The following is a 25812-nucleotide window of genomic DNA, read 5'->3' on the forward strand; positions in this document are numbered from 1 at the left end:
AAATTCAGGGGTATTAAAATCAAACTCACTCAAACACAAACATTTTAGGTTTTCAAAATATGATACTCTATGGAAGCTTCACCCTCTCAACTCAGCCCTCATGGACAGAACCCTTCTCATTTAAACACTCACCCTTGCACACTCCTTTAGCGCCCCAACATTACCCATTAGCCTTCCCTAAGCTCCTTTTATGTATGTATGTATGTATTTATTTCATTTCTATACCGCCCAATAGCATAAGCTCTCTGGGCGGTTCACAAAAATTAAAACCAAACAGCAAACAATAAAACAATTTAAAATATTGTTGTTCAGTCGTTCAGTCGTGTCCAACTCTTCGTGACCCCATGGACCATAGCACGCCAGGCCTTCCTATCCTGCGCTCTCTCCCGCAGCGTGCTCAAGTCCATATTCTTGATATGACTTCGGCTATTGGGCGAATATAGAAATGAAATGAAATAAATAAATAAATAAATATTCATTGCATCAGTGATGCTATCTAGCCATCTCATCCTCTGCCGTCCCCTTCTCCTTTTGCCTTCAATCTTTCCCAGCATCAGGGTCTTTTCCAGAGAGTTTTCTCTTCGCATTAGGTGGCCAAAATATTTCAGCTTCAGCTTCAGTATCTGTCCTTCCAATGAGCACTCAGGGTTGATTTCCTTTAGGATGGACTGATTTGACCTCCTTGCAGTCCAGGGGACTTGTAAGAGTCTTCTCCAGCACCACAGTTCAAAAGCATCAATTCTTCGGAGCTCAGCCTTCCTTATAGTCCAGCTCTCACAGCCATATGTTACTATTGGGAAAACCATAGATTTGATTAGATGGACCTTTGTTGGCAAGGTGATGTCTCTGCTTCTGACTATGCTGTCTAGGTAGGTTTGCCATAGCTTTCCTCCCAAGGAGCAAGCGGCTTTTAATTTCATGGCTACAATCACCATCTGCGGTGATCTTGGAGCCCAAGAAAATAAAATCTGTCACTGCTTCCATTTCTTCCCCTTCCATATGCCAGGAAGTGATGGGGTCAGATGCCATGATCTTCGTTTTTTTAATGTTGAGTTTCAAACCAGCTTTTGCACTCTCTTTTACCCTCAACAAGAGGCTCTTTAGAACCTCTTTGCTTTCTGCCATTAGGGTGGTACAATCTGCGTATCTGAGGTTGTTGTTAATCCTCCCGGCAATCTTAATTCCGACCTGTGATTCATCCAACCCGGCATTTCTCATGATGTACTCTGCATATAAGTTAAATAAGCAGGGCGACAATATGCAGCCTTGTCGTACTCCTTTCCCAGTTTTGAACCAATTGGTTGTTCCATGTCTGGTTCTGACTGTTGCTTCTTGACCCTCATACAGATTTCTCAGGAGACAGGTAAGGTGGTCTGGTGCCCCCATCTCTTTCAGAATTTGCCACAGTTTGTTGTGATCCACACCATCAAAGGCTTTAGCGTAGTCAATGAAGCAGAAATAGATATTTTTCTGGAATTCTCTTGCTTTCTCCATGTCCAGCAAAAGTTGGCGATTTGATCTCTAGTTCCTCTGCTTCTTCGAAACCCCGCTTGTACTTCTGGTAGTTCTCGGTTCGCATACTGCTGAAGCCTAGCTTGTAGGATTTTGAGCATAACCTTGCTGGCATGTGAAATGAGTGCAATTGTACAGTAGTTTGAACGCTCTTTGGTGTTGCCCTTTGGAATTGGAATGTAAACTGACCTTTTCCAGTCTTGTGGCCAGTGCTGAGTGTTCCAAATTTGTTGGCATATTGAGTGCAGCACTTTAACAGCATCATCTTTTAGGATTTTAAATAGCTCAGCTGGAATACTATCATCTCCGCTAGCTTTGTTGTTAGTAATGCTTCCTAAGGCCCACTTGACTTCACTCTCTAGAATGTCCAGCTCAAGTTCAGTGACTGCACTATCATGGCTATCAGGGACATTCAGATCTTTCCTGTATAGTTCTTCTGTGTATTCTTGCCACCTCTTCTTAATCTCATCTGCTTCTGTTAGGTCCCTGCCTTCTTTGTCCTTTATCATGCCCGTCTTGGCACAAAATGTTCCCTTGATATCTCTGATTTTCTTGAAGAGATCTCTAGTCTTTCCCATTCTGTTGTTTTCCTCGATTTCTTTGCATTGTTCTTTTAAGAAGGCCTTCTTGTCTCTCCTTGCTATTCTCTGGAACTCTGCATTCAGTTGGATATATCTTCCCCTTTCTCCCTTGCTTTTTGCTTCCCTTCTTTCCTCAGCTACTTGTAAAGCCTCATCAGACAGCCACTTGGCTTTCTTGCATTTCTTTTTCTTTGGAATGGATTGAGTTGCGGCCTCCTGAACAATGTTACAGACCTGCATCCATAGTTCCTAAGGCACTCTGTCTATCAGGTCTAATCCCTTAAATCTATTTGTCACCTCCACTGTATATTCAAAAGGGATATGATTTCAGTCATACCTGAATGGTTTAGTGGTTTTCCCTACGTTCTTCAATTTCAGCTGAAATTTTGCAACAAGAAGCTCATGACCTGAGCCACAGTCAGCTCCAGGTCTTGTTTTTACTGACTGTATAGAGCTTCTCCATCTTTGGCTGCAAAGTACATAATCAATCTGATTTCGATATTGACCATCTGGCGATGTCCATGTGTAGAGTCGCCTCTTGTGCTGTTGGAAAAGAGTGTTTGCTATGATCAGCGTGTTCTCTTGGCAAAACTCCATTAGCCTTTGTCCTGCTTCATTTTGAACACGAAGGTCATGTTTGCCTGTTATCCCGGTGATTTCTTGACTTCCCACTTTAGCATCCCAATCCCCTATGATGAAGAGGACATCTTTTTTTGGTGTTAGTTCTAGAAAGTGTTGTAGGTCTTCATAGAACCGATCAACCTCAGCTTCTTCGGCATCAGTGGTTGGGGCATAGACTTGAATTACTGTGATGTTGAAAGGTTTGCCTTGGATTCGTACTGAGATCATTCTATCGTTTTTAAGATTATACACCAGTACTGCTTTTCCCACCCTTTTGTTGACTGTGAGTGCTACTCCATTTCTTCTAATCTAAGGGATTCTTGCCCACAGTAGTAGATATGATGGTCACTTGAATTAAATTCTCCCATGCCTGTCCATTTTAGTTTGCTGATTCCCAAGATGTCGATGTTCAATCTTGCCATCTCATATTTGACCACCTCCAGCTTACCTTGATTCATTGATATTACATTCCAGGTTCCTAAACAATATTGTTCTTTACAGCATCGGACTTTCTTTTCACCACCAGACACATCCACAGCTGAGTGTCCTTTCGGCTTTGGCCCAGCCACTTCACTCTTTCTGACGCTACTTGGAAATACCCTCTGCTCTTCCCCAGTAGTATATTGGACAACTTCCGACCTGAGGGTCTCCTCTTCCGGCGTCATCTCTTTTAGCCTTGTGATATGTTCCATGGGGTTTTCTTGGCAAGAATACTGGAGTGGGTGGCCATTTCCTTCTCCAGTGGACCACATTTTGTCAGAACTCTCTGGCATGACCTGTCCATCTTGGGTGGCCCTGCACGGCATAGCTTATGGCTTCACTGAGTTATGCAAGCCCCTTCACCACAACAAGGCAGTGATCCATGAAGGGGAATTTAAAATATATAGAACATTAAAATCACAATATAACAATACAACCACAATAAAACCTAGCAGCGGTGCAGGAGTTTAAAATACAGATTTAAAACAGAAAAGCTAAAAGTCTAAAAAGCTAAAATGCTAAAATGCCTGGGAAAATAAAAAGTTCTTCACCTGGCGCCGAAAGGAATACAATGTAGGGGCCAGGTAAACCTCACTAGGGAGCTCATTCCAGAGCTGGGGTGCCACAGCAGAAAAGGCCCTCCTCCTAGTAGCCACCCGCCTCACTTCTTTTGGCAGGGGCTCATGGAGAAGGGCTGCTGAGGATGATCTTAAGGTCTGAGCAGGCACATATGGGAGGAGGCGATCCTTCAGATAACCTGGCCCCAAGCCGTTAAGGGCTTTAAAAGTTAATACCAGCACTTTGAATCGGGCCCAGAAATGGCAGCCAGTGCAGCTGAAAAAGTATATTTCCCCGCTCCCCCTCCAACAGAAACATCCACACACCCAGCTGGATTGAAACAGACACACACACACACACACACACACACACTGGTGTAGTGGTAAATGTGGAAATGCAGGAGCTCATTGTGAAAGTCTCCAAGGGCGGTCCAAAAATTTCAGGCAGCTGTGTTGATCCATATCAACAAACCAGTTCTAGGAGTTTTCATATCCACCAGGAACACGTCTTTGGTAAAGTGAATAGGTTTTAAATTAGGGATGGGTGGATTACTTATCCCGTTCCGGGTGGGGACATCCGCTGGGGGGGGGGAGGCGATCCGTCCCTCCCCCCAGAATGCTCCCTGGCTGGCTCCACTCCACGGTGAGTCCACGGGCTGCGGCCACAAATGGCATCCAGCGTAGCGGGCGCCATTTGCATCCCTGTGTTAGCCATGATAGGCTACATATATATTTACTTAGCCTATCACGGCAAAGAGCAGGGACACAAATGGCAGCCGCTATGCCATTTGCATCCCTGCTCTTTTCATGATAGGCTACGTAAATATATACTTAGCCTATCATGGCTAACGCAGGGACGCAAATGGCGGCCGCAGACCGGGGCAGCCATTCACGGCCGCAGACCAGGGTGGTGGACAGACCAGACCGGCTGATGCCAGGTAGGGTCTGTCCAGGGAAAATTTCATGGGGTGGCGGGGGGGAGTGCTCCATTCCGCCACAGACTCCAGAGGGCTGGATGCTAAAGAATCCAGCATCATTGGAGTCCGTGGCGGAATTCTCTAACATCCCTATCTTAAATGCCCATTCCAGACCTAGTCATCCCAAATACTCTGCATTCCAACTTGGAACAATACATTGTTGCTTGGAAAATTCATTCCCCCCACAGCTACAGTGAGGATCACAGCTAAGCTTGGAGGGAACAGGGAATTCTGAGTGGGGTGGCAAATGACATCAGAGTCCCTGCTAATGAAAAAGTGCCGGGGCTGCATCCCTGCGAGCCCTGTCTCCACTACACCACTGTCCCCCACCTACCCTTTTCTGCAGAATTCCACACACACCTAGCGTGGGGGTTAAAGAAAGAAGAAAAAGCCTCCATTGATTCCATTGCTGTGCACACTTGCAGGAGAGCAGAGAAAGCTAATACATGTAGCTTCAGCACATGTGTGCTTCAACAAACATTTAGTTTGGCCCCAATGTTCTCAATGTATGATCTTTTCTTTAATAAATAAATAAATTCATAGAATAGAATAGTAGTAGGGTTGGAAGGGGCCTACAAGGCCATCGAGTCCAACCCCCTGCTCAATGCAGGAATCCAAGTCAGAGCATCCCTGACAAATGGCTGTCCAGCCTCGTCTTAAAGGCCTCCAGTGTGGGAGAGCCCACCACCTCCCCAGGTAATTGGTTCCATTGCCGTATTGCTCTGACACTCAGGAAGTTTTTCCTGATGTTCAGCCGGAATCTGGCTTCCTGTAACTTGAGCCCATTATTCCGTGTCCTGCACTCTGGGATGATCAAGAAGAGATCCTGGCCTTCTTCTCTGTGACAACCTTTCAAGTACTTGAAGAGTGCTATCATATCTCCCCTCAGTCTTCTCTTCTCAAGGCTAAACATGCCCAGTTCTTTCAGTCTCTCTTCATAGGGCTTTGTTTCCAGTCCCCTGATCATCTTTGTTGCCCTCCTTTGAACCCTCTCCAGCTTGTCTGCATCCTTCTTAAAGTGTGGTGCCCAGAACTGGACACAGTACTCCAGATGAGGCCTAACCAGTGCTGAGTAGAGGGGAACTAGTACTTCCCGGGATTTGGAAGCGATGCTTCTATTAATGCAGCCCAAAATAGCATTTGCCTTTTTTGCAGCCACATCACATTGTTGGCTCATATTCAGCTTGTGATCGACGACAATTCCAAGATCCTTCTCGCTCGTAGTGTGGTTGAGCCACGTATCTCCCATCTTGTAACTGTGCATTTGGTTTCTTTTTCCTAGGTGCAGAACTTGGCATTTGTCCCTATTAAATGCCATTCTGTTGTTTTCTGCCCAGCACTCCAGTCTATCCAGATCACTTTGAATTTTGTTTCTGTCTTCCAAAGTATTAGCTATCCCTCCCAATTTTGTGTCATCTGCAAATTTGATCAGCATTCCCTGCACCTCCTCCTCCAAGTCATTAATAAAAATGTTGAAGAGCACTGGGCCCAGGACTGAGCCCTGCGGTACCCCACTCGTTACTTCTCCCCAGCTTGAGAAGGTCCCATTGATAAGCACTCTTTGAGTCCGATTCTGTAGCCAACTGTGGATCCACATGATCGTTGTTTCATCTAGCCCACTTCGAGCAAGTTTGCTCATCAGGATATCATGGGGCACTTTGTCGAAAGCTTTGCTGAAGTCGAGGTATATGATGTCTACAGCATTCCCACGGTCTACAAGGGAGGTGACTTGATCAAAAAATGAGATCAGATTTGTCTGGCAGGACTTGTTTTTGACAAATCCATGTTGGCTTCGAGTAATCACAGCATTGTTGTCAAGGTGCTTCCAGATGGATTGCTTTATGATCTGCTCCAGAATTTTCCCAGGGATTGATGTCAGACTGACTGGTCTGTAGTTCCCAGGTTCCTCCTTTTTACCCTTTTTGAAGATAGGGACAACGTTAGCCCTCCTCCAGTCATCTGGCACTTCCCCGGTCCTCCATGATTTCTCAAAGAGAATAGACAGCGGTTCTGAGAGTTCTTCTGCCAGTTCCTTTATTACTCTAGGATGCAGTTCATCTGGCCCTGGAGATTTGAACTCATTCAAAGTAATGAGGTGTTCCTTGACCATATGCCTGTCGATCTCAAGCTGCAATCCTGCCCCTTCAGCCTGTACTTCGCCTTTGCCAGGGGGGTCATAGACCCTCTTTTGGGAGAAGACTGAGCCAAAGTAGGAATTGAGCACCTCTGCCTTTTCTTTGTCATCTGTTATCATTTTGCCATCCTTATTTAATAGCTGAACAACCATTTCTTTCCTCTGCCTTTTACTATGCACGTAGCTGAAGAAAGCCTTTTTGTTGTTTTTAGCATCCCTCGCTAACCTCAGCTCGTTCTCAGCTTTAGCCTTCCTGACGCCATCCCTGCAATTCTGTGCTACCTGCCTGTACTCTTCCTTTGTTACTTGGCCTTCTTTCCACTTCCTATATGTGTCCTTTTTTGTTTTCAGGTCATCCCTAAGCTTTTTGTGAAGCCACATTGGCTTCTTCTGTTGTCTTCCACCTTTTCTTCTTGTTGGAATTGTTTGTGATTGTGCCTTGAGAATTTCCTTTTTTAAAAGTTCCCACCCATCTTGGACTCCTTTTCTCGCTAGCATTGTTTGCCATGGGACCTTACTGATCATTGTTCTGAGTTTATTAAAATCAGCTTTCCTAAAATCCAGGGTACGCGTTTGAGTACACTCGGCTTTTGCTTCCCTTAGAACCAAGAACTCAAGTACAACATGGTCGCTTTCCCCCAGAGTTCCTGTAACTGCTACTTTATCCACTAAGTCATCTCTGTTGGTTAGGATCAAGTCAAGGATAGCCGATCCTCTAGTTCCTTCCTCTACTTTCTGTAGGAGGAAGTTATCCGCCACACAAGTCAGGAATTTCCTGGAGGGGCCATGTTTGGCAGAATTTGTCTCCCAACAAATATCGGGGAAATTGAAGTCCCCCATTACTACTACATCATGCTTCCTTAAAACATTGGCTATTTGCTTTTCAAAAGTTTCATCCTTGGCTTCTCCTTGACTGGGTGGCCGGTAGTAGACTCCGACCACCAGGTTCCTTTTATTCTTTGCTCCATTTATTTCAACCCAGATGCTCTCGATGGGGCTACCAAGCTCCTCCTCCTGTATTTCTGTGCAGAGATATGTATTTTTCACATACAGTGCAACCCCGCCTCCCTTTCTGTTCCTCCTGTTCTTTTTGAACAAGTTATATCCTTCAACTGCTGTATTCCAGTCATGAGAGTCATCCCACCAAGTCTCAGTTATACCTATCAAGTCATAATTTCCCTCCTGTATTAAGAGTTCAAGTTCGTTCTGTTTGTTTCCCATACTCTGGGCATTAGTATATAGACATCGAAGACCATGTGCTTCATAGTCTGGCTTTCTTCCTACATGTGTCTGAAGACTATTATTGGGCGCTATCAGCGCTGTTCTCTCCATTGCAGTGCATGCGCCTACGTCCATTGTTACCCCCAACATTACATCTCCCTTCCCCGTAGGATTCAGTTTAAAGCCCTCCTGATGAAGTTCTTCATGCTGTGGCCAAACACATTCTTCCCAGCCTTTGTGAGGTGCAACCCATCCCTAGCCAACAGCCCATCTTCCAGGAAGTATAGCCCGTGGTCCCAGAATCCAAATCTCTCTCGTCGGCACCACCTTCGTAGCCAGTCATTCACCCGGAGTATTTTTCGTTCCCTTTCTATCCCTCTTCTAACTACTGGAAGGATGGATGAGAAAACTATCTGGGCCCCAAAGTTCTTGAGTTTCCTTCCCAAAGCTTCAAAGTCTGACGTGATCTCTTCGTAGCTCCGCTTGGCGGTATCATTTGTTCCCACATGGATGAGAAGAAAGGGATACCTGTCAGTGGGCTTTATGAGTGCAGGCAACCTTTCAGTCATGTCTCTAATCTGTCCTCCCGGGAGACAACATACCTGGCGAGTCCACGGGTCTTCGCGACATACTTGGGTCTCGATCCCACGCAGCAAGGAGTCTCCCACTACTACCACTCTTCTCTTCTTCTTCTTGTAGGCCTGGGTTTCATCGCCTCTGTTTGACTGACCTTTAGCCTCTTGCTCACTCTCATGCAGGTTCCCCTGTGATTCTTCCTCTGCAGGCTGTCCTCCAGTCTCATCTGCAAGTACCTGGAATCGGTTCCACAGCTCCACCGCTTCCACTGGTGCAGAGTGGCTTCTAGTTCTTCTTCTCCTAACTGTCACCGTTTTCCAAGGAGTATCCTCTACTCCATTTTTCTTCTCAGCATTTCCCACTTCTGCCTCATCTTGCTGTTGCTCTTCAAGCTTCTGGTCTGCCCTTTGCTGCTGTAGTTCCCCCATTCTGTCCAAGAACTCTTTGTGTTCTCTTATTCCCCGGAGGGTCGACAGTCGCCGCTCCAGTCCACTTACTTTTTCCTCCAGCAGCGTGATCAACTTGCACTTGTTGCAGGTGTAGGCCATGTTGTTCTCAGGCAAGAAAACAAACATGGCACACACCTTGCAGGTCACCACCACTGGAGAGTCTTGTCCTTCCATAGCCCCTTTTCCCTTTTTGTGTCTAGCTTTGTGATTGTTCTAGACTAGCCTGTGCCTGCTCCTCTACTCAGTAGAGGTTAAAAGCAGAGTCCCACTGGTGTGGAAGTGTGTGTTACAAGACAATTAAATGGGAAAAAGTTAGTTAAAAAAAAAATGTTAGGGGCCTCCCCCTTGACCTCCCCTGCCGAACTCCCCTGGCCAACTCCTGTTTGCTCCCCCTGTTCACTCACTCTGTTCGCTCGCTCTCTGGGAGCTTGCCTGCTTCTGTAGTCCCTGGACCAGCTGGAGCAGCTTGCTCTGCTCTGCTCTGCTCAGCTGGGAGGCGGGAAACAGACTGAAGCTTCCCGCCCAGTCAGCTGCTGGGAGTACTCAGGCCACACCCCTCCAATTCAGTTGGAGCTCTCAGAAGCTCCTGGTGAGCTCACAGCCAGTCAGAAGGATAAAGGGCAGCGCCCTGGGCTTCCTGCAACCCACTTACCTCTTAGCCTCTGTCTCCTTTGTCTCCTTTGTCTCTTCAACCACTGCAACTCCCCTGGCCAACTCCTGTTTGCTCCCCCTGTTCGCTCGCTCTGTTCGCTCGCTCTCTGGGAGCTTGCCTGCTTCTGTAGTCCCTGGACCAGCTGGAGCAGCTTGCTCTGCTCTGCTCTGCTCAGCTGGGAGGCGGGAAACAGACTCTTGGTAATTACATGTACCAATCCTGTTAAAAATCCTACACCTTTCTCACACTCTATTTATTTGTTACATATGTTTCTTTTCTCACAGTGTGGAGTAGTAGTGGCTAGAATGTTGGACTGGGAGCTGGGAGATCTGAGCTCTAGTCCCCACTCGGCCATGTGAGCTCACTGGGTGACTTTGGGCCAGTCACAGATTCTCAGCCCAACCTACCTCACAGGGTTGTTGTTGTGAGGATAAAATGGAGAGAGGGAGGATTATGTAAGCCACCTTGGGTTCCTTGCAAGAGGAAAAAAGGTGGGATATAAATGTAATAAATAAATAAATAAAAATTTCTCCAAGGAGCCCAAGGCAGCATATACGATCCTCTTCCTCCTTTCCATTTTATCCTCATAACAACCCTGCAAGGTAGGTTAGGCTGAGAGTCAGTGACTGGGCCAAAGTCACCCAGTGAGCTTCAAGGCAGAGAGGGGAACTGCTATTAGCCTGAAAGCCTCTAGTCTAGGCAAAGAGCCCCATGCTGCTACAAGCAGACTTCTGTGCTAAAACCCCCGTGATGATGTAACATTGTGCAAGGCATTTTTACAGTAAACAAAACAGGAAGAAGCTCCTTTGGTCACCTCCTGCACTAAAAAGGTAAATGGAATCCCTTTCCACCTCCCCAGTGTGTGTATTCTATGAATCCCCCCCCCCCACCACACATGAAGGAGTTATTAAAAAATGCCTCTTTTGCAGGAAAGGAAGGATTTTGTGACAGAAGGCATGGCTTGGCACAGCACTCGTTAGAATCACACCCTCTGCTAATGCAAGGCACTAGTGAAACATCACCCGATCAGAACGCCCTGTTTGGGCTGCTGTGGTGAGCAAGGCTTCTGCAAGGATCAGGTCATACAAAGCGAAAAGTATCCATATAGACATGACAAGAGGGAATCATAATTACACCTAGAACTAACCCTGTAGGCATGAAGGCTACATCAGAATGGATGTGAGTGATTTTACCCACAAAGTTCTTGACAAATTGGTTACAGCAGCCTGCTGATATCTTTGTATGTGTGGGGCTGCAGAATGTAAAAGACCCTTCTCCACTCAGAAATTGGAGCAGCATTGTGGTGGCTTTTTGGTGGTGAGAAACTATGATTAATATTTTTTGCTGCCATCACCACAACAGAATAGGCTCTAAAATGAGCTCTAGCCCAGGGGTGGCTGGAAGATAGCTCTCCAGACAATTTTGGAGTTCAGTTCCCAGAAGCCCCTGTCAGCATGGCCAATGGCCAGGAATGCTGGGAGTTGAAGTCTAAACCTGGAGATCTAATTTCTGCCTACTCTGCTTTAGCCCAAGTTCAATCAGTTCCATCACAAGTCTTCCTTCGTGGCTCCTCTAATGTTTGTCCCAGATGTTTCAAGGCCTCCAGTTCCTCAATAAACCAAGGATGCAATTGGACACTACTAAGATGGAGAAGGTGCACTTGTGGTAGGTTGGCTGGGACTTATGGGAGTTGTAGTCTTCCATTTCTAGAGACTGGCCTGGAATCAGCAGAACTGCCAGTTACATCAGCAGGAAATTTCCCCAGAAGCCATCAGAATCCATCTGTTTCCAACGGTAGACCATTCTAATAGATCCACTACATCTGTGGAGCTTTTGAGGCTGCTGGAAGTCTATATTTGTATGGTTCTTCCATGTCCAGGTTTGCACATGTTATGCATCGCACTAGCAGTATAGCTTGCTTACTTCTATGGGTAGTAGTAGTAGTAGTAGTAGTGTGTGTGTGTGTGTGTGTGTGTATGAACATATCAAGGGAAGGGAGTGGATAAAAATATACAAAGTAGTATAAAGTGAAATTATATTGGCAATATAAAAAGCCAAACAATATTAAGTGTTCCAAGCAATCAAGCTTTAAAATAAGATTTCTTAAAGCCCATTAAATGAACCAAAACTCTTATGCAAATGGATAAAGATAAGTTGTTTACTACAAGTGGAGTACTATTGATATTTGTATTTCCCCCCCTTTTTCTTTTGGAAACAATTATGGCTGATAGTTGAAAAATAAAATGTATCCAACAGTTCTTCAAATTGTTTCTCAGATGGCAGTTAGATGCATATATAGCAGCAAAAGAAATTAAGAGAGCTGCACAAGGTCACACTAAACAATTATTCAAAACAAATTAATTCAGAACAAATACCATTCCTGGAGCTTGGTTCTCACATAGATTAGAATCACCACTCTTGGTTAAATGGGAGTTCTCAAGAGCACTTAACATGAATTATTGGTCCTTTAATATGCTTTACAGCCCTTCCATTCACACACAATCTTGGTGGCTACATAGGGTTAGCCTTGCAGTATAGTAAGCTCTAACACGTTTTAACTCTCCCCCTTTAATGCGGGATACAGTTCTGCTGCGAGGGCAAATGTTGAATTTGATTTATTCCTTCTCCCAGAGGAGTCTCTGGCAGGGTATACATGACATACTACTGTTTTCTGTTACATTCAGTCTTTGATAATATGGGACAATTTGTGTGACGGCTAGTCAGGATGACTTATTTTATTTTTATTTTTTACTGAAGAAGTCACGCGAGTCCAAAGTTGTCTCTTTCTTTGCAAAAGTAATGGACTTGTTGGGCAAGGGGAATGCGGGGGATATAACATAACTCTTGCAAAGTCCCCCAGGACACCTTGATATGAAAGCTCAAGAAATCTGAATAAGGGTAAACTACTTAAAGGTAAGTTGAAAAACTATATGCAAAAGGTAGTAATAAAAGAATTGACATCACTACTATACTCACACTCTGATCCTAAGCATGTTTACTAGGAAGTACTCTCATGCCCCATTGATATAAATCCTAGTAAGTGTGCACAGGATTACAGGGTCAGACTATAAGTTTCTGGGGGCAGGGTCTGTGTCTTATCTTATATTGTATCATGACTTACTTATTGTAGACACTTTAGACTCCTCATCGTCATCGTCGTCGTTATCATCAATAGAGTCTACACATTTGGCCCGCACTTAGGTCTCAGCTACTTTTGTCGCTCTTTTAGAAACTACTGGCCATCATAATCGTTGTTGTTGTTGTTCAGTCGTTCAGTCGTGTCCGACTCTTCGTGACCCCATGGACCATAGCACGCCAGGCCTTCCTGTCCTGCGCACTCTCCCGGAGCGTGCTCAAGTTCATATTCATTGCATCGGTGATGCTATCTAGCCATCTCATCCTCTGCCGTCCCCTTCTCCTTTTGCCTTCAGTCTTTCCCAGCATCAGGGTCTTTTCCAGAGAGTTTTCTCTTCGCATTAGGTGGCCAAAATATTGGAGCTTCAGCTTCAGTATCTGTCCTTCCAATGAGCACTCAGGGTTGATTTCCTTTAGGATTGACCTATCTGACCTCCTTGCAGTCCAGGGGACTCGTAAGAGTCTTCTCCAGCACCACAGTTCGAAAGCATCAATTCTTCGGCGCTCAGCCTTCCTTATAGTCCAGCTCTCACAGCCATACATTACTACTGGGAAAACCATAGCTTTGATTAGACGGACCTTTGTCGGCAAGGTGATGTCTCTGCTTCTTACTATGCTGTCTAGGTTTGCCATAGCTAGCAGAGTTGCATGGATTGATTATAAATGTGGTTCTGAGGGAGTCACTTTCATTTGTCTTGGGCTTGTTGCCAATCAATCTTGGTAAATGGTAATGAGAGAATAAATCATTTCACCCTTATGGCCACTTATGACTTTTAAAGAAGCTATCATAGCCTCCCTCCCTATCATCTTTTTTTGCTTGGCTAAAGAATCCTAGCTATTTTAGCCCTTTCTCCATTGGAAAGATGTTGCCCTATTTTTCTTCTTTAAAAGTATATATATTTGGATAATATTTCTCCATCATACTATATCCTTTTCGAGGTGAGGCAAGCAGAATTTCACACACTTCTTTCCTCCAGTGACTCTTCCTGTGGTCAGGACTAGGCACCACAGCAGAGAGGGATTCAAGGGGGGAGTGGTGTGCACCAGCATCAAGCTTTGGCTAAAACAGGGAACTACATGGCATCTGGCAAGAGGAATTTAAAAAATAAAATTGCTGAGCATATAGAAAGACAAGCCCTGCTGAAAAACAATCAACATGGCTTCCAAAAAGGTAAGCTCTGTCTCACTAAACTTGTAGAGTTCTTTGAAAGTGTAAATAAACATGTGGACAGGGGTGATTCAGTACTAGTAGACATTTTTTACTTGGACTTCCAAAAGTCCTTTGACAGAGTTCCTCACCAATGTCTTCTGAGCAAATTTAGCAGCCATGGAATAAGAAGAGAGGTCCTCTTATGAATCAGCAACTGGTTAAAGAACAGAAAGCAGAGAGTAGGAATAAATGGTAAATTCTCCCAATGGAGGGATGTAAACAGTGGGGTCCCACAGGGATCTGTACTGGGACTGATGCTTTTCATCTTATTCATCAATGATCTTGAATTAGGGCTGAGGAATGAAGTGGCCAAGTTTCCTGATGACATCAAATTATTTAGGGTGGTTAAAACAAAAAGGGATTGTGAGGAGCTCCAAAATGATAATGGAAAATATCTGGGAAAATAGCATCAAAATGGCAAAAGGGGTTCAGTGTAAGCAAGTGCAAAGTGATGCACACTGGGGCAAAAAATCCCAACATCAAGTATAAGATGATGGGATCTGAGCTAGTGGTGACTGACCAAGAAAGAGGGCTTGGGGTTGTGGTGGACAGCTTGATGAAAAACTGTCAACCCAGTTTGCAGCTGCTGTGAAAAAGGCAAATTCTATGTTAAGCATAATTAGGAAAGGAATTGAAAATAAAACTGCCAATATCATACTCCTCTTATACAAATCTATGGTGTGACCACACTTAAAATACTGTGTACAGTTCTGGTCACTGCAACTAAAAAAGGATATTGTAGAGCTGGAAAAAGTACAGGAAAGGACAAATGATCAAGGGGCTGGAGCAACTCCCGCATGAGGAAACATTACAACATCTGGGATTGTTTAGTTCAGAAAAAGGGCGAGTAAGGGGAGACATGATAGAGGTGTACAAAATTTTTCATGGTGTGGAGAATGTGGATAAGGAGATATTTTTCTCCCTCTCTTCTAATGCTAGAACCCAGGGTCATCCCATGAAGCTGATTGGTGGGAGATTCAGGACAGATGCATAATCCACCAAAACAATAAAACAGAGCACAGGCCTCCCAAAGCTCTGTCTTTTTTTTCAGCTTGAGTCCACAACGAAAATATAAATAAAACTTCTCTCTGAAGCTTGATCTTCTTCTGCTGGCCAAAGAAGGAAAAACAGTCTCCACTCAGTTCCCTCCAGTTCCACAGCAATCCTCCCAATATAGATCAGGATCCAGCAACACAGGAACAACTTAAACAGCCCTTTATACAATATAAAAGAACATAAACAAGGAACTCATTGTTGTTGTTCTTTATTTATTCAGTCGCTTCCGACTCTTCATGGACTTCATGGACCAACCCACACCAGAGCTTCCTGTCGGCCGTTGCCACCCCCACCTCCCCCAAGGTCGAGTCCATCACCTCCAGAATATCATCCATCCATCTTGCCCTTGGTCGGCCCCTCTTCCTTTGGCCTTCCACTTTCCCTAGCATCAGCATCTTCTCCAGGGTATCCTGTCTTCTCATGATGTGGCCAAAGTCCTTCAGTTTTGCCTTTAATATCATTCCCTCAAGCGAGCAGTCTGACTTTATTTCCTGGAGTATGGACTGGTTTGATCTTCTTGCAGTCCAAGGCACTCTCAGAATTTTCCTCCAGCACCACAGTTCAAAAGCATCTATCTTCCTTCGCTCAGCCTTCCTTATGGTCCAGCTCTCACAGCCATAGGTTACTATGGGGAATACCATTGCTTTAACTATGCAGACCTTTGTTGTCAGTGTGATGTCTCTGCTCTTAACTATTTTATCAAGATTTGTCATTGCTGTTCTTCTAAGAAGTAAACGTCTTCTGATTTCCTGACTGCAGTCAGCATCTGCAGTAATCTTTGCGCCTAGAAAGACAAAGTCTGTCACTGCCTCCATGTTTTATCCCTCTATTTGCCAGTTATCAATCAAGCTGGTTGCCATAATCTTGGTTTTTTTGAGGTTTAACTGCAACTCAGCTTTTGCATTTGCTTCTTTCACCTTTGTCATGAGGTTCCTCAGCTCCTCCTCACTTTCAGCCATCAAAGTGGTATCATCTGCATATCTGACATTGTTAATGTTTCTTCCAGCGATTTTAACTCCAGCCTTGGCTTCATCAAGCCCAGCACGTCACATGATGTGTTCTGCGTACAGGTTGAATAGGTAGGGTCAGAGTATACAACCCTGCCGTACTCCTTTCCCAATCTTAAACCAGTCTGGTGTTCCGTGGTCTGTTTTTACCGTTGCTACTTGGTCATTATACAGATTCCTCAGGAGGCAGACAAGATGACTTGGTATCCCCATACCACCAAGAACTTGCTACAGTTTGTTATGATCCACACCGTCAAAGGCTTTAGAATAGTCAATAAAACAGAAATAGATGTTTTTCTGAAACTCCCTGGCTTTCTCCATTATCCAGCAGATATTGGCAATTTGGTCTCTAGTTCCTCTGCCTTTTCTAAACCCAGCTTGTACATCTGGCAATTCTCGTTCCATGAATTGCTGGAGTCTACCTTGCAAGATCTTGAGCATGACCTTACTGGCATGTGAAATAAGTGCCACTGTTCGATAGTTTGAACATTCTTTGGTGCTTCCCTTTTTTGGTATGGGGATATAAGTTGATTTTTTCCAATCTGTTGGCCATTCTTGTGTTTTCCAAATTTGCTGGCATATGGCATGCATCACCTTGACAGCATCATCTTGCAAGATTGTAAACAGTTCCACTGGGATACCATCATCTCCTGCTGCCTTGTTATTAACAATGCTTCTTAAGGCCCATTCAACCTCACTCTTCAGGATGTCTGGCTCTAGCTCACTGACCACACCATCAAATCTATCCCTGATATTATTATCCTTCCTATACAGATCTTCCGTATATTCTTGCCACCTTTTCTTGATCTCGTCTGCTTCTGTTAGGTCCTTGCCATCTTTGTTTTTGATCATACCCATTTTTGCCTGGAAATTACCTCTGGTTTCTAATTTTCTGGAAGAGGTCTCTTGTCCTTCCTATTTTATTATCTTCTTCTGCTTCTGCGCATTGCTTGTTTAAAAATAATTCCTTATCTCTTCTGGCTAACCTCTGGAATTTTGCATTTAATTGGGCATATCTCCCCCTATCACTGTTGCCTTTTGCTTTCCTTCTTTCTTGGGCTGCTTCCAGTATCTCAGCAGACAGCCATCTTGCCTTCTTGGTTTTCTTTTTCTTTGGGATGTTTTTTGTTGCCGCCTCCTGAACAATGTTGCAAACTTCTATCCATAGTTCTTCTGGGACCCTATCTACTAAATCTAGTCCCTTAAATCTATTCTTCACCTCCACTGCATATTCATGAGGAATATTCGTGAGCTCATATCTAACTGATCTGTGGGTCTTCCCTATTCTCTTTAGTCTGATTCTAAATGGTGCAATAAGAAGGTCGTGATCTGAACTACAGTCAGCTCCGGTCTTGTTTTTACCGACTGCATAGATGTCTGCCACCTTTGGCTACAGAGGATGTAGTCAATCAGATTTTGGTGTCGACCGTCTGGTGAAGTCCATGTATAAAGTCGTCTCTTAGGTTGTTGGAAGAGAGTGTTTGTTATGCACAGTGAGTTGTCTTGGCAAAATTCTATCAGCCTATGTCCTGCTTCATTTTGTTCTCCCAGACCATGCTTGCCTGTAATTTCAGGTGTCGTTTGACTACCCACCTGCGCATTCCAGTCTCCTGTAATGAAAATAACATCTTTTTTTGGCGTACTATCCAGTAGGTGCTGCAGATCCTCATAGAACTGATCCACTTCTGCTTCTTCAGCATCTGTGGTTGGGGCGTATATTTGGATCACTGTGATGTTAAATGGCTTACCCTGAATTCGAATTGAGATCATTCTGTCATTTTTTGCATTGTATCCAAGCACTGCTTTAGCCACTTTATTATTAATTATGAAGGCTACTCCATTTCTTCTGTGATCCTCTTGTCCACAGTAGTAGATCTGGTGGTCCTTTGATGTGAAGTGGCCCATTCCAGTCCACTTCAGTTCACTGACACCCAAAATGTCTATATTTAATCTTGAAATCTCCCCAATAACCACATCCAATTTGCCCTGGCTCATAGATCTTACATTCCAGGTTCCTATGGTGTGTTGATCTTTAGAACATCGGATTCATCGTTCACCACCATCGGCTGCTAGCCGTCCTTTCGGCTTTGAGCTAGCTGCATCATCACATCCTGGGCTAGTTGAACTTATCCTCTGTTCCTCCCCAGTAGCGTTTTGACCATCTTCCAACCTGGGAGTCCCATCTTCCGATGGTATACCGACATATCTCTGGTTGTACTGATCCATTTAGTTTTCATGGCAAGAATACTGGGGTGGGTTGCCATTTCCTTCCCCAGGGATCGTATTTAGTCTGACCTCTCTGCCATGACCTTCCCGTCTTGGGTGTCCCTTCACGGTTTAGCTCATGACATCATTGAGGTGCTCAAGCTCCAGCACCACGACAAGGTAACGATCTCCTTTGCTGAAGAAGGAACTCATAGTGTTAGTAAAAAAATGTCAAAAGAAAATCTCCCTTCTAACCTGCCTCAAGGGTCCAGGGTCTTACAGAGAGGAGAAAGCAAGCTTCTTCTACACTGCATTTTGGTAACTGCCTAAAATGGTGGCCACTCTCTAACTCTTTACTGAGCCCTTTTACTGAGCATGTGCAGGAATATTCTTCAGAATTCTTAAAGAAAAATATACTAGTGGGTTACACATGCATCACACACACTGCATCTGCAGGTGATGGTTTCTTTGCCTGTGTGAAGGAGCCCTTGTTGATCAAAACACCCACCAACAGAACCTTCCTATCATCTCATGTATCCAGCCTTACCTCGCTCTCGGAACCTAGTCCCCTATTTAGCAGAGCTGGGCCTAATATTGAATGGGAAATACTTTATTTAGGTATCAGACCTGCAACAAAATTTTGCAGTTTGGAGTGCTCTTGCATAGTGCTCCTGGATACTGCATATTCTCCCTCACACCTATTTTTCCATTTCCCCCCACAAACATCAGTCAGCATTTTATGGCTGTGGGGTATGCTCAGCCCTCATTGAACTATTTTTTGGGGTTTCCCCCAAGTTAAGTTTTTGAAAAGATTTTTTTTGGTACTTCTGCAAATTGGAGTCCATCCCCCACCCTCCCACGGCTGCTGATACCTCCCTTTTGTGTGTGGGTGGTGCCATTTTGTCTACATATGCAACAGCACACCCAGTTTCAGTATCAGAAATGGAAAGAAATATATGAGATGTTGTTTGACCAACCTCCGTTACTAATGTCTTTCTCTCTCTGCATTACTATATATATATATATATATATATATATAACATTTCTATACTGCCCAATGCTGAAGCTCTCTGGACAGTTCACAAAACTTTTTTTTTAATTTAAAACCATGATAGTTGGCTTGTATATTATGCCTTTAAAAAACATCAGGCCAAAAGCTTGTGTAACTGATATTTATGGGGCATACATATATTTGCAGTTATGTAGTAAATGGCAACATAATCCATAGTCATAAAAAAGATCAAATGTGTAAGCCTAAAATGTAGGGGGAAAAGTAAGAACCACTTTAACAAGGTAAAACCAGCTGCATTCCTCCATTTTTGATTAGCTTCAATGACATTGTCAGACCCTTTCATGGATGTCCCCACCCAACTTTTGTTTCTCAGTTGCTGCTCTGTATAATCCATCCATTTGGATCACAATCTGCAGAAATATTACATGGTGGAGAAACAAAGCTGACAACCTCCCTAACTTGTGAAGGTATGAGCTAATTTTTTCTTCAATAAACAAGGCAAAGTTGGGCTAGGTTTGCCTAGAGGGTCAGAGACCCTGGAATTGTCTTTGAGAATGTTCTGATGAAGTCTGCAGCTTGTTCCAGGAGATGGTTGCCTTACAGCATTTGAGGTGGAAGGAGAGAGTTTCTGCTTTAGAAGCACTTTCTCCCATCTGAAATAATAACCACAGCCTTTTCTATTCCCTTCTTGTTTTCCAGCTGGTCACCTATAGAATGCTTCCACATTCTTAGCATTCTTAGCATTCTATGGTAGCATTCTTTGTCATGATTTGGACCCCCATTTCAAACATTTAGGACAGTATCCAGTACTGCCAGTGCGCTAGCAGGAACAACTGCTAGTGCAACACCAAAGTAGCACTTGTTAGTGCAACCAGAAACTACCCTGAACTACCACTTCCAGAAGGGAACACGTCAGCAGAGGCTGCGGAAAGGAACTCTGCTGACTTGTCCCATTCGGGGAGTGGTAGTTTCGGGTAGTTTCTTGGGTTGCACTAGCCAGTGATCCTCTTCCATTGCACTCATTCCCAGTAGCATGTGTTTAGAGCTGCTGGATTGTCAGGATTGGATACTGCCTGTAGGCCTCTGACTACATTTGCACAAAAGGGGTCACTGTCCCAGTTCATGTAGCCCTTAAAGATTGGTTTAAGTTGATGGAGGAGTTTAAGATGCCAGCAGGTACGTGGTGCAAACCTGAAAAGAACAGTGGGGGGTTGCTGGATGATGTGCTTCATATAATATAAATGGTGGTTGTTTTGGCTGGATAAACAGATTTTGGACCAGAAGGCTTCCTCCTGCATGCTTCTGAGGAAAACATGAAGTGATTTCCATTTGACATATCACTGGAAGAAATATTTGCCTTTGCAACTTATAGTCACATCTATTGGTATAAAACATTTTGGCTTGTTGAAGATGCCTTTACAAATAATTTAAAAGAAGAACAACAAGTGATGAAAATCTCATTTGTCCACACTATTATGAAAGCTAGTAACAGTGTGAAACTCCATGTTGATTGAAAGCTTTATTATTTTTATCAAACGTTTTATAAACAATCATATCTGAGCAGGATTTGGGGTACCTGGAGAGTCCTCAACACAATGCCACTCATTAGGTTGCTTTGTTCAGTGCTTTGCTGCTCAGAGATAAGCTGTGGATGCTTTCCATTACCTCGACGGGAGGTCTTGCTTGCTAGTGTGACTAGAGAGGTGGAAAAAAAAAATAACCTACGCACAAATGCACATTTATCAAGCACAAAGAGGGAAGAGAATATTAAACAGCAGTGAGAACTAGTCTGGGGAAGGTAGAACAGATCATGTAGGGCTGTCAGAATTTAGATATAAATCTTTCTGGCTTTACTTTGAGGCTTAGTTTCTAGGCATCGGTGAATTATCAGAGTGGAAGGCATGTTGTCCACACCAGCACTTCTGCTGGGGTGCAGTTCATTTTTGGCTTCAGGGGCGTGATGCACAGGCTCACAGCCAACTGCATGGGATCTACACTGCAGTACAACTTAGAGCCACAAGATCTATTCTGTGTGCAACTGTTGCTGTGGTTCTTCTTATTTTACACATACACCCCACTCTTTGTTCAGAGAGCTCATAAGGTTCCTGGGTGGCACCCCATCCGAGCAGCATGCAGTCACTGCTAAGACTGTGGCTCTGTTCACACATGAAAGTTCATTGTTCGATGACTGAATCATCAGTAGGCATGCTTGAGGAATTTGTTTATCACTGCCAACTCTGATGTGAACTGACCCGATCTGCACCTCCTGGATTAATGTGCGGATCGGAACATAATTATCCATCGGCTCTTGTACTTTTCTGAATTTTGCGATGCAGTTCTCAGCACAAAATATGTACCAGCATCTACATGAAACCACTGAGAGAGGTTATCCAGAGATGTGGGCTGGGGTGTCACCAACATGTGGATGACACCCAGCTCTACCTTTCCTTTTCATCTAATACAGGTGAGGCAGTTGTAGGGATGTGCGAAAGTCACTTACCTTTTCAAAAGGGTGATTCGTGGGGGGGGGAGACACTCCGCACCTCCCCCTGAAATCCTAACCCAGCCGGCTCTGCTCTGTGGCAACTCCGTGGAGCCTCCAGCCAGGTGCATTTGCAGGCATGCGGAGCCTGCGGATGCAAATGGCAGTGGCTATGGCAGCCGCCATTTGCGTTCCTGTTTTTTTTGCTGTGATAGCCTACGTAAATATTTACGTAGCCTATCTTGGCAAAAAAACAGGGGCGCAAATGGCAGCTGCTGTAGCCACTGCCATTTGCATTCCCTTTTTTTGCTGTGATAGGCTACATAAGTATTTACGTAGCCTATCACGGCAAAAATGGGGAGGTGAATGGTGGCCGCAAGTGCGGCTGCCATTTGCAAAGCAGAGCGAACAGCACCAGCTAAGTGCTCCATTTCGCACGCCTTTCGCGGGGTGGTGGGGTGGGGGCGCTTCGTTTTGCCACAGATTTTTGGAGGGCCAAATGCACCGGCATTTGGCCTCACTGAGATCCATGGCGGAATCCTCTGACATCCCTAGGCAGTTGATGTACTGAACCAGTGCTTGGGCAGGGTAAGGGACTGGATGAGAGACAATAAACTGAGACTCTATCCAGTCAAGATGGAGATACTTTGTTTATTATATTACTCAAATTTATACACTGCTTTCCACAGAGGTATCAAAATGGTGAACATAAAATACAATGGCATCAACATGACAATACATATAAGAATAAAAGAGCACAATACAAATTAATCAGCAATAAAACTGTATTGTGTGCTACAAACCATAGCTGGCTGGGTCACACAAGAGGGAAAGCCTGTGGGAAGAGATGAGTTTTAAGAAGACATCTAAACATCGGAACTATGGGGGCCTGTCTGGTGGGATTATTTAGTAGTGATGCCTCCTGTTAGAATAGAAAGGCAATTAGAAGAAGAAGAAAAAAACAAAAGGCAAAACAGAAGGACCGTTTACCAGTCCCACATGCACACAGGCTGTCTTATGAAAGGAGACCAGACCTTTCTTCTGTGGAGAAAGAAAACAGCTTTACTCACAAGTATTCTTGCATATACAATTAGTATATAGAATACTCACCCCGTTCTGGTCCGGGCATCCGCGGGTGTGGGGGGGAGGCGATCCATCCCTCCCCCCAGAATCCTGCCTGGCTGGCTCCACTCTGCGGCAAGTCTGCGGAGCCGCTGGCCAGGGATGCCCGCAGCCGGACTTCCGTCTGCTGCCGGGCTGCGGCCGCAAATGGCATCCAGCATAAGGGACGCCATCTGTGTCCCTGCCTTTGGCCGTGATTGGCTACGTAAATATTTACATAGCCAATCATGGCCAAGGGCAGGGATGCAAATGGCATCCTCTATGCCGGATACCATTTTGTTCTGCAGCCCCGCAGCGGATGGCTGCAGAACGAAGACGATGACCAGGACCAGCCGCTGCCAGGTAGGGTCCATCCGGGGAGATTTCGGGGGGTGGCGGGGGGGTAGTCCATTCTGCCACGGACTCTGGGGGGCCGGATTCTAAAAAATCCGGCCTCATTGGAGTCCGTGGCAGATTTCTCTGCCATCCCTATATACAATGAAGGGACAGTCTAGCATTTAAAAAGAGTTTGTTCAATCTGTTTTGTGTTTCATTACACCAGTGAGAGCGAGACAGCAAACACATGCTCTCTGTCTAACTTCCCAGCAATGGTGGAAGTCAGAGAGAGAGAGGAAAGGAAGGAAGCAAGGAAGGAAGGAAGGAAGGAAGGGGAGGAGCGAAAGAAAGAAATCACAGGAATCCACACTGTAGGCTATAGAGATCCTAAAGATACCTGTGGTCAGAAATTCCCATGAACTAACTAAATGCAATACTGCCCCCTTGCAGTAGCTTGCAGGCAAGGTTGAGATATTCACAACACTGTCTAATGTCAACCGGTAAAGTGTTCCAGAGTGCAGATGCTGCAACACTAAATGCTCTACTGCAAGTGCTCCTGAGGCGACCCTCAGGAGCAAGTGGCATCCTCAGAAGTTCTCCCTCTGATCATTGCAGAGATTGGGCAGGGATATAAGGGTACCCACTGAAAAGGAGAGACTCCGTCTCAAGATGCAAAAACTAGAGGTTTATTCTTCAAAGTAGCACCCTCCCGTCCTGTACCCTATATTTCTTGGTCTTCTTCAGGGGCAATATACAAAAAAAGGACAATTTGACACATCAGCTGGCTTATTTATTTATTTATTTTCTTAATCGCCCATCTGGCTGGTCACCTGGCCACTCTGGGTGATGTACAATAATACAAACAGTTTAAAAACAATAAAATTACACATTAAAACATCATTTTCTAAAATTTCACTAACCTACCCCAAATGCCTACCTGAACAACCAAGTTTTCAATGTGTGGCGGAAGCTCATTAAAGAGGGGGTATGGTGGAGTTCCCTAGGGAGGGAGTTCCACACAGTAGGGTCCACCACACAGAAGGCCCTGTCCCTCGTCCTCACCAGCCTAGCTGTCCTGGCTGATGGGACAGAGAGAAGGCCATCCGAGGCTGTTGAGCTGACTGTCTGGTGTTGCTGGAGGTGCTCCTTGAGATAGGCTGGGCCGGAAACATATAGGCTTTTAAAGGTCAAAACCAACACCTTGAATTTGGCCCAGAAAACAACTGGTAGCCAGTGCAAGTCCTTAAGCACCAGAGTGATGTGATCACTCTGGCGGCTGCCTGTAATCAGGCGAGCCACCGCGTTCTGCACCAGCTGCAGCTTCCAAACCATCTTCAAGGGTGACCCCATGTAAAGCGCATTACAGTAGTCTAGACGAGAGGAGACCAGGGCATGTACTACCAATGACAGCAGATGGTTGGGAAGGTAGGGGCACAGCGCCGTATCAGATGGAATTGGTACAGCGCTGTCCAGCTCACAGCTGACACCTGAGCCTCCATGGACAGCTGGGAGTCTAAAATAACCCCCAGGCTGCAGACCTGGTCTTTCAAGGGTAGACGTGCCCCATTCAACACCATTCAATATAGAATTATACACACAGCCTTTTAAGACATCTTATTAGATTGCATATACATATTGTGACTGTGTCTATATAGGCTTCCTTAAAATTAAAATCAGCTTGTTGAAATCTCTGAAAAAATGTATCCAAGAATAAAACCTTTGACTGGTAATATGTTTGGTAAATAGAAGATTATATTCACTGTGGATCAGTGCTTGGATGCCATGGTGGGCTGGATGAGGGCCAATAAACTGAGTCTGAATCCTGGCATTATGGGTGGATGGGTCACAGGTCTAGGAAATATATCAGCTGCCTGTTCTAAATGGGGTTACACCTCCCCTGAAGGAACAGGTGAGTAGTTTGAGGCTACTCCTAGATTAATCTTTGTCACTTGAAGACTGGATTATTGTAATGCACTCTATGTAGAGCTACCCTTGGATCCAGAAGCAGATCTGGAAGCTGTGGTTGGTGCAGAATGCAGTGGTGAGCCTACTAAGAGCATAAGAAAAGCCGTGCTGGATCTGACCAAGGGTTCATCTAGTCCAGCATTCTGTTCACACAGTGGCCAATCAGCTGCCCATGGGAAACCCACAAGTAGGACATGAGTGCAACACTGCCCTTCCACCCATGTTCCCCAGCAAATAACTGGGCCCTCCGTCTGACAGCCCTTTAGTTTAAGGAAGCTTAATAAATTTGAGCATGTGGCGTGGGGGGGTGTTGCACACTTTGTTTGATTGTTATTTATTTAAAACATTTATATACCACTTTTTCACAATGCTTCAAGGTACTTAATAACAATAAACAATGCAAACAACCAGCAGATGAAAGTTCAATAAATAGTCAGAGTTTATTTAAATATTTAAATTATTTAAAATACTTTCAAGTGCCTGCATGCATATATCATCTACATATATTTTTGGTATGATGTCTAAAAGATAGCAAAGCTGGTA

This window comes from Heloderma suspectum, chromosome 2, assembly GCF_057233095.1.
Source record: "Heloderma suspectum isolate Gila_16-S chromosome 2, 16-S_ref, whole genome shotgun sequence".
Classification (NCBI taxonomy): Eukaryota; Metazoa; Chordata; class Lepidosauria; order Squamata; family Helodermatidae; genus Heloderma; species Heloderma suspectum.